General features: G+C 46.1%; 1 non-coding gene across 1 annotated transcript; it reads left to right on the forward strand.

Moving 5' to 3' along the window:
* Positions 1 to 5,226: 5,226 nt before the first annotated feature.
* LOC112394743 (small nucleolar RNA SNORA33) lies at positions 5,227 to 5,356 on the forward strand. The gene has a single exon (XR_003002198.1). It is a non-coding gene; the product is annotated as a small nucleolar RNA SNORA33 (small nucleolar RNA).
* The last annotated feature ends 3,765 nt before the right edge of the window (positions 5,357 to 9,121 follow it).

Below are 9,121 nucleotides of genomic sequence, written 5' to 3' on the forward strand. Positions count from 1 at the left end.
GGCTCTTCTGAGAGCTGAACCAAGAAGCAGCTGTGAGGGAGTGGGGACGACAAGACAGGAAAGAAGACAAAGCCAACAGAAGGTGCATCATCAACTTTGCTGCTGTGGGCAATGGGAGCTTGCGTTTACCAGGGTCCTTGAAAAGTGCACAGACTGTTTCCCAGAACCATCTGCCTGAAGGATGGGGGGCAGGAACATTTTGCCAGTTGCCTCGACCCCCACGGGTTGAGTGTTGCCACTGGGGTGTTAACTCTGCGCTCCTGGGTGCCTGGGAGGAGCAGGCTCCTACGGCATCAGATGTGGCACAGAATGACTTTTGATGCGCAGGCTCACACTTGAGGCGAGAGGCTGTCGGCACAAGGTGAATCTTGTGCTCGAGCCAAGAGGGCTCTGAGAGCGCTGACGTCCTGGGTGAAAAGCGAACAGATCCAATGTGCATGCCGGAGGCAAGACACATCAGCACAAGATCAGCTGAGCTCACACACACACCTGTCTGCTGCAGCTGGAGTCAAAGTCAGAGGTAGCCGAGGGAGATGTGACAAGGGTGACCAGAAGCATCCAATATAGAAGACTATTGCAATAATCCAAGTGAAATAGGATGGTATCTTAGACCGGGGAGGTGGAGGTGGGGAGAAATGTTGGGTTTCTGTACATTATGTAGAGCCCAGAGGATTTGCTGCCGATTAGACCAGAAATGTATGAGATGAAGAGGCATCAGGGATGACTCCTAGGTTTTTGGCCCAAACAACTGGCAGAATAGAGATAGGGAAGTCTGTTGGGAGGAGAAGATTTGGAGGAAAAATGAAGAGTTCTGTTTGGAGACGTTACATTTGAGACATCTGTTAACATCTGAGCAAAAATGTTGGGTAGTGTTGGATGTGAGCCAGAAATTCCGAGGAGAGGTCATGCCTGGAGCTATGAAGTGAAATTGATGACACTGGATGAGCTCACCTAGAGGGTGAGGGTGACTGGAAAAGAGTTGTGAGGACTCGGCCCTGGGGCATTTCAGAGTTTACAGGTTGGGAAAATGAGCCTCACAGCCCACTATTTCCTCCTCTTCCACCCGCCATAGTCTTCCCACCTCCATCCATCCACCCACCCAACCATCCATCCTTTCACCCAGCAAATCATTCTTCAGCCTCTGCCATATACCAGGCACTGTGCTAGGCTCTGTCGGTACAGTGAAACAAAACAAACAAGTGCCTGGTATCAAGGAGCTTCAACGACAGAGTGGTGAGAGACAGATAATAACAAGCAAGCCAATAAGTAAACAAAGTATCCTGCTCAACGCCTAGATCCAGACGAGTCCAGGTAACTTAATTGTGAAGGGATTTAGGTGTTTATAAAAGCACGGCTCCTGAACTATGCCACCCCTGCACTAGCAAAGTGACTGCCTGACTGGAGAAATTTAACCCATGACTGAGCAGCAAGGGAATCTGGGAAGGGCAAGTTTTAGATTTCTGGCCTTTGCATGTTAGGTATGGGATTGGTGGAGGGGCTGAACAGTCAGTCCACAATGGCAGATGACTTGTATGGTAGGGAACGAATGGGATGATGGGAGTGACTGGGGTCCTTTAAAGAGGAGCGTTAAGGACGTCCTCTCTGAGGAGGCATTCAGGTAGAATCCTCAGCACCCTTTTCACTACAAATGACTAACTTAAACCATCTCTCACTCTCCTTGCCAGTGACCGTTTTAGGGCTGAGCATCCCTCCTGGATGCCCATGTGCACCTCTTCAAATCCTCTTGGCTACACCTAGTTTATATCCCATCCATTGCTGCAATGACCCTGCTCAGCACGGTCCCTGACCAAGTTCAGGTAAAGGTACAGGTGTATCAAGTTCAGGTGCAGGTATGACCAGATGGTGCTTTGCCCTAGGCCGGCACCATGTGCTTTTTACCCTCTGTCCCAACTGTCTCTGTTGCTGTCGTGACTTAGAATATAGGACCCCACAGAATGCCCACGCCAGAGCAACCTGGAAGTACGGGGAGAGTTCACTCCTTAGGATGAACCGTTGGCCAATGGGGGGGTGGGAGCCACAGAAAGATGCTTTTCCCATTTTCCCCTTTTCCTGAGACACATTTCATATGGCTTCTCTGGGATCCCCTGAGGTACAGCATCTGGTCCCTTGTAGTGGTGGACAAGCCCACACTGCTCACCAACTCTTCCTGAGAACAGAACTTTTGAGCTACTCTCCTCCAAGCCATCTGGCTCTTGACCTACTCAGCTCTGCCCAGCACAATCACGAGGAAGATCAGGCCTACGTACAGCAATAAACCCTTTCCCTCCTATCCATGTGCCCCCACTCACCATGCCCTACCCAGGGTACCCCAAGGGTTTGGTGTATCTCCCTGACTGCCCCCGTGGTGATATCCACCTGCCCTGTACTTTTCAGGACTTGGCTGTCATCTGCATGTTTTGAAGTCTTACTGGGGTCACTGCATCAGATTCTCACTTGCTCCCCTCACTTCTGCCTTGCCCCTTACATTATACTCCCTACCAAACAGCAGGAGTATTCTTGTTAAGATAGAAATTTCAGGGGAATTCCCTGGTGGTCCAGTGGTTAGGACTCGGTGCTTTCACTGCTGGGGCCAGAGTTTGATCCCTGGTCAGGGAACTAAGATCCTACATGCCGCACGGTGCAACCAAAAAAAAAAAAAAGATAGAAATTTCATCACCCTACATTGTTGAAAACACTTTAGTGGTTCCCAATTGCTTTCAGAGTAAAGTCAACCCCCTAACAGAATGTAACGGACATGATAGCTTTTGGTACCCAGGGTTGATCCCCCAGAAAACCACGGCCTTGAGAAGTTCTTTGGGAGGGGCAGTAGCAGCTCCTCTAAACAGTCCTTGGTGGGAGCTGCTGGTGGGAAAAGCAGCAGTTGAAGTGGGCTTTCTTATTTCCGCGGGGATGTGTAGACCCTGGGGTGGGAGAAACCAGGTAGCAGCACTTCCCAGAGGAAAGTGAGCATGGCTATTATAATAGGCGGGGCCAGTGGAGTTACCCAGATGACTGCCCTGCAGAGGCTGATGTGGCTAATTGATCATGGAGTCTCTAAAACCAAAATATATGAGCAGCCCTTCGCTCAGTTCCTATATCTGAAAAAACCTTCAGGTCTGATAAGCAGAGCTCTGACTGTAGCCACTTGGCTCTCCTAGTCAGAGTGGGAATTAAGGTGGATCAAGTAATAAATGGAGTTTGACTGGAATGCCTTAACAATAGTCCCCGGGGACCTCCAAAGCTATTTGTTTCCCTGCCCCTACTTCTATAGCTGGAATAGATAGCCCAGCCATTGGCAGAACTACTGTATTGGCTCTTGGATTGGCAGAGTAAGGGATTTGATGAGGAGAGAAGCCAAATGGAAAGCCCTCTCTACAAAAGTGATAAGCCAAAAGCAATATCGCACCCCCTGGGGGATTGAAGAGATTAATGGTATCATCAAGGCCTTTAAAGATGCAAGGTGGTGATTTTATCACATTCCCACTTGACTCTCAGTTTGGCCAGTGGAGAAGGCAGATGGGTGTCAGGGAATGCCAGTGGGTTACTGTAAACATAATTATGTGGTGACTCCAATTGCAGCTGCTATTTCAGATGTGGTATTGTCGTTGGGGAAAATAAATACAGTCCCTGACACCTGGTATGCAGTTATTGATCTAGCGAACGCCTTTTACTGTATCGCAAGAAGCAGAAAAGACCAGAAACCCTGCCGTTTTTTTGTGAGGGTCAACAGCGCACCATTCCCATCTTGCCTCGGGACTTCATTATCTCTTTCGATGGCTCTTCGATTCTCAGACTTTGAACACTTCAAATGCCATGAAAATACAAAGGCCTGACATCTCAGTAAAGGTTTGGGGTCCAGTGTCCTGCACATGTCACGATCTTCCCTCCAAAGTAAAGCTTACCCGACATCCCTACCCCAAAAGAGGAGCCCCTGGAGACACACAGCTGGAAGAGGGAACAACAATTCCCCAAAGGAGCAGGGAGCAGAGGGGTGCGGGACGTGCAAAACCAAGGGGAGCCTAGTCCCCCCAGTCTCCCCTGTTAGGTCTGGCATGCCTTGCATGCAGGGACTGTGGCTTTTATTCTAGCATCAGGCACAGCTGCCATGTCAGTCAGTGGATTCTGGGTACACCCCAGGTCCCCTGCTCCAACCTGGCACCCTGCCTTTGGACATTTGCACTGTGCCCTGTACTTTTTCTTCACAGCAGTCATCACAGTTGTAACCAGACATTTATTTATTGTATAGTTGATGATTGAATGCCTTTCCCTCACTAGATTATAACTTCCAGGGAGGCAGAGACCATGTCTGTCTTACCTTACGGTATCTCCCGGGCCTTGCCCTATGCCGGGTACACGTTAGACATTCAGTAAATCTTGCGTGAATGAACGGCTAGTAGAGGGATCTAAGTGAAAGCCCCTGGCACAGAGATGGGCAGAGAGGAGGGGAGCACAGCAATACTGGCCGAGATCCCTGACCCCAGGGCTCCACTCAGCCCCAGTGCTTCCTGGGCAGCCTGGAAGCAATGGCCGTCACGCCTGTGGGCAGGCAGTGGACGCCCCTCAGCTGTGAGGCAACGCAGAGGCCACAGCCTCCCTCTGATTGAGAGAAAGACAAACGAGATCACCTTCATGCGTAGGGATTCATCCTAAGATTCATGGAAATCCCAAGGAAGAGTGGGAAAGCAGCAAAAACCTAAAAACACTTGCATGAAATTCTGCCATGTGCTACAAGAGGGTGGAACTTAGAAGACATTATTCTAAGTGAAAACTGCCAGACCAAAGCAAAACAAAACAAACAAAACATAGTATGACTCCACTTTTGTGAGGTCCCGGGAGGAGTCAAATTCATAGAGACAGAAGAAGAATGGTGGTTTCCAGGGGCTGGGAGGGGCGGGCGATGGGGAGTTAGTGTTTAATGGGTACAAGTTTCAGTTTGGGAAGATGAAAAATTTCTAGATGGTGGAGATGGTTGCACAACAGTAGGAATGAAAATATCACTGAACCGTATGCTTAAAAATGGTTGAAGTCAATTTTCTGGGGTATTCTTTGTTTTTTTTGTTTTTGGCTGTGCTGTAAGGCATGTGAGATCTTAGTTCCCTAACCAGGGATCGAACCCATGCCCCTGCAGTGGGAGCGTGGAGGTCTTAACCACTGGCCTGCCAGGGAAGTCCCAAAGTCAATTTTCTGTTATGTATATTTTACCACAATTTTAAAATATGTTAAACAAACCCAGTCAATGAATCTGCTTACCCGAATGTGTTTTTGCAGAAATTTAGAAAATGCTGGCAAGAGGAAAGCCATGTTACAGGCCTTAAAAACATTGAAGTCATTAAGGCCCCTGAAAATGGCTAGAAGACATTTTAATGATGGGAAGCATTTTCATAAGACATGTGCTAATTTTTTAAAGCTTTGCTATAACTAGTGCTAACAACTTAGTGGAGTTGCCAAATATTAGTAAAATTGCATATTTTTTTTTAGGATTATGGAAAGAGTCTCAGGCCAAGGATGTCACTGAGGAGTACTTCAAATGCAAGAAATGATCAAATAAAAAAACTGGGCTCTTGTTCCTCAAAAAATAAATACAATACAATAAAAATACATTAAACAGTTTAAGAATGGTATCACATATAGTAATTGAGTCAAGCGCTTTTTATAAGATCTCAAAAGCCTAATATATGTCATATTCTTATAAACTGCAGCTCCGAGGCGTGTTCAGTTAAATATATTTTCTTAATAAACATGGAAAAACTAAAACACCACCACCACTCTGAGCCCCAGAGATTTCAACACATCAGGCCACGTGGAGACCTGGGGCAGCTTTGCAACATCTTTGGGAGAACAGATCAAGGTAGGTCACTTGCCTTCTCTGTGGGCACCCAGCCCTCGTGCTATTCAAGAGAGAATCTGATTTTTTTTGCCTCTATCAAATATTAGGAATTCGTGTTGGACAGCAAGTCTCCTCAAACCACAGGCCTGTGACCAGAGGAAAAAAGCTGCCTTCACTTGCCAGGAATTGTAAATTGTAGAAATTACTGTTTAAGGCCTGCTTTCCTTAAAACGGAGCTGTGTGATATTTAACATGAGTGACAAAACAATTCAGTGAGGGAACGAATAGACTTTTCAACAAATGATGCTGGGACAACTGAGTATCCACACACACGAAAATGAAATTAGACTCCTACCTCACACCATATACAAAAACCAACTTAAAATGGATCAGAGACCTAAATGAAATAATTAAAACTATAAAACTCTAAGAAGAAAATATAGGGGTAAATGTTCATGACCTTGCATTAGACAAAGACTTCTTAGATATGACCAAAAGCTCAAGCAAGAAAACATAGATAAATTAGACTTCATCAAAATTGAAAACTTTTGTGCTTCAAAGGACACCATCAAGAAAGTGAAAAAACCCACAAAATGGGAGAAAATCTTTGCAAATCATATCTTTAATAAGGGACTTGTAGCTAGAATATATAAAGAACTCTTACAACTCAAGAGTAAACCAACAAATAATCCAATTTTCAATGAGCAAGGTATCTGAGGAGACATTTCTCCAAAGGAGATATACAAATGGTTAATAAGCACATGAAAAGACACTTAACATCATTAGATATTAGGAAAATGCAAGTCAAAACCACAATGAGGAATATATTTAATGCCACTGAATTATACACTTACAAATAGTTAAAATCATAAATATTTTGTTACATACATTTTATCACAATAAGACAAACACCATGAGATACTACTTCACACCCACTAGACTAGCTATTATAAATATGACAGATCATAACAAGTGTTGGCCAGGATGTGGAGAATTGGAATCCTCATACATTGTTGGTAGGAATGTAAAAAGGTGCAGCCACGTTCAAAAACATTTCCTCAACATGTTAAACATAAAGTCACCGCATGACCCAGCAAGTCCACTCCTGGGTCTATACCCAAGAGAAATGAAAACATGTCCACACAAAAACCTGTACACAAATGTTCATAGCAGCATTAGTCACGATAGCTAAAAATTAGAAGCAACCCAAATATCCATGCACTGAATGGATAAGTAAAACGTAGTATAACCATACAATAGAATATTATTCAGCCATAAAAAAGAATGAATGGGGAATTCCCTGGTGGTCCAGTGGTTAGGACTCTGTGCTCTCACTGCTGAGGGCCCAAGTTTGAACCCTGGTCTGGTTGGGAAACTAAAATCCCAGAAGCCACGCAGCACGGCCAAATAAAAAGAAGTACTGATACATGCTACAACATGGATGAACCTTGAAATCGTTATGCTAAGTGAAAGAAGCCAGTCACAAAGATGACGTATCTTATTATTCTATGTGAAATGCCCAGCAGAGGCAATATTTATTGAGATATAGAGTAGATTAGTGATTGCCTGGGAGGAAAGTGGTGGTGGGGGGAAGGGAATGACTGCTAATGACTAGGAGTCCTTCTATGCGGTGATGAAAATATTCCCCTTTTTTTTTTTTTTTTAATTATTTATTTTTGGCTGTGTTGGGTCTTCGTTGCAGTGCACAGTCTTCTTATTGTGGTGTCTTCTCTTGTTGAGGAGCACGGGCTCTAGGCACATGGGCTTCGGTAGTTGTGGCACATGGGCTCATTAATTGTGGCTCCTGGGGTCTAGAGCGCAGGTTCAGTAGTTGTGGTGCACAGGCTTAGTTGGTCCGCAGCATGTGGGATCTTCCCGGACCAGGGCTCAAACCCGTGTCCCCTGCATTAGCAGGTGGATTCTTAACCACTGTGCCACCAGGGAAGCCCAATATTCCACTATTTATTGCGGTGATGGTTGCACCACTCTGTGAATATAGTAAAAACCATCAAATTGTACACTTCAAAAGGATTATTTTATGGTATGTGAATTATATTTCAACAAATCTGTTTTGAAAAGGTTGGTGGGGGTCCAAGGGCTGGGGCCAGAGGAAGGGTTGAGAAATGCCTGGTCTCTTCTTCCATCCTCAGGGCAAATGTCTAGTCTTTGACTCCCTCTTCGCCTTGCCTCCTGGGAACCTCATCCAGCTGCATCTTGCCAACCTTTCGGAGGATATTGGGGCTGTCCATTGGGAACTGCCTTGAACACTCTTTGCTGAAAGGGACTTCCTGGGAACTCCTTCGACATCCGAACTGCAGTGTGAAGTTGGGTTTCAGCTGATTCTGCCGACGATGTTGGAGTTGGTACTCAGATGAGTTTACACCTTGGCTCTGCTGCTGACTTGCTGTGTCATCCAGTAAGTCCCTGACCTGCTCAGTGCCAAATGGGAACTGGAGTAAAGTGAGCCTGCCTCAGGATCCTCCTTGCTGTGGGAGTTTTTTTTTTTTTGGCAAAATGATAGTAACTAACATTTGCACAGCCTTTTTTACACACATGCCTTATCTTAGCTGACCCTGTGGAATAGATATGATCCCCAGTGCAGATGTGGAAATGGAGGTACAGAGAGTTCGGTAAGTTTCCCAGAGCCGTCCAGCTGGCACAGTGGTGCTGAGCCCCAAGCCTTGGCCTTCGGCTTTTCTGACTCCAAATTCTGCTCTCATTCCTCTCCACGGGACTCCCTTGTGTTGACACTTTCTACTTCTAAAATGCCTACATTGAGAAAAACTTTCAAATTGGTCCCAACTCCTGTGTTTTCAGCCCTTGGAGACAGCCCCTCTGCGGCCGTCCCTCTCTGGCCATTTGCCTGCTCTAGGCCTCCTGCCCACTTCAGTTCTGCAAAGCATCTGGGCCCTGATTTTACCCAACTGAACAGGACTGGGCTGGCTCACCCTGTGACAGTGGGTGAATGTTTCCAGGAAGGACTGAGGTGGGGGTGGAATGAGAGCCCAGTTCTTTTTAAAAGAACTTTAATCCCCAGTCTTTGATTATGGCACACAGGACCCTTCATGATCTGGCCTCTGCCCACCCCTATGCCCAGTGTGATTCTTAAATAGCTCAGTGTTTCCAGAAAGTGCCACGTGCTTCTACAACATTTGTACACATTGACCCCTTAGATCTTTCTTTGCTTGTCCACCTCCTAAGCTGTTCTTCAAGATGTCCCAGAATGACCTCCTCCTCCAGGAAGCCCCCCCCCACCACAGCTCCCTTCTGCTCCCTACCCCTTCCCCCATCAAA

This window comes from Neophocaena asiaeorientalis, unplaced genomic scaffold (genome assembly GCF_003031525.2).
Source record: "Neophocaena asiaeorientalis asiaeorientalis breed wild unplaced genomic scaffold, Neophocaena_asiaeorientalis_V1.1 scaffold242, whole genome shotgun sequence".
NCBI classification, from domain to species: domain Eukaryota; kingdom Metazoa; phylum Chordata; class Mammalia; order Artiodactyla; family Phocoenidae; genus Neophocaena; species Neophocaena asiaeorientalis.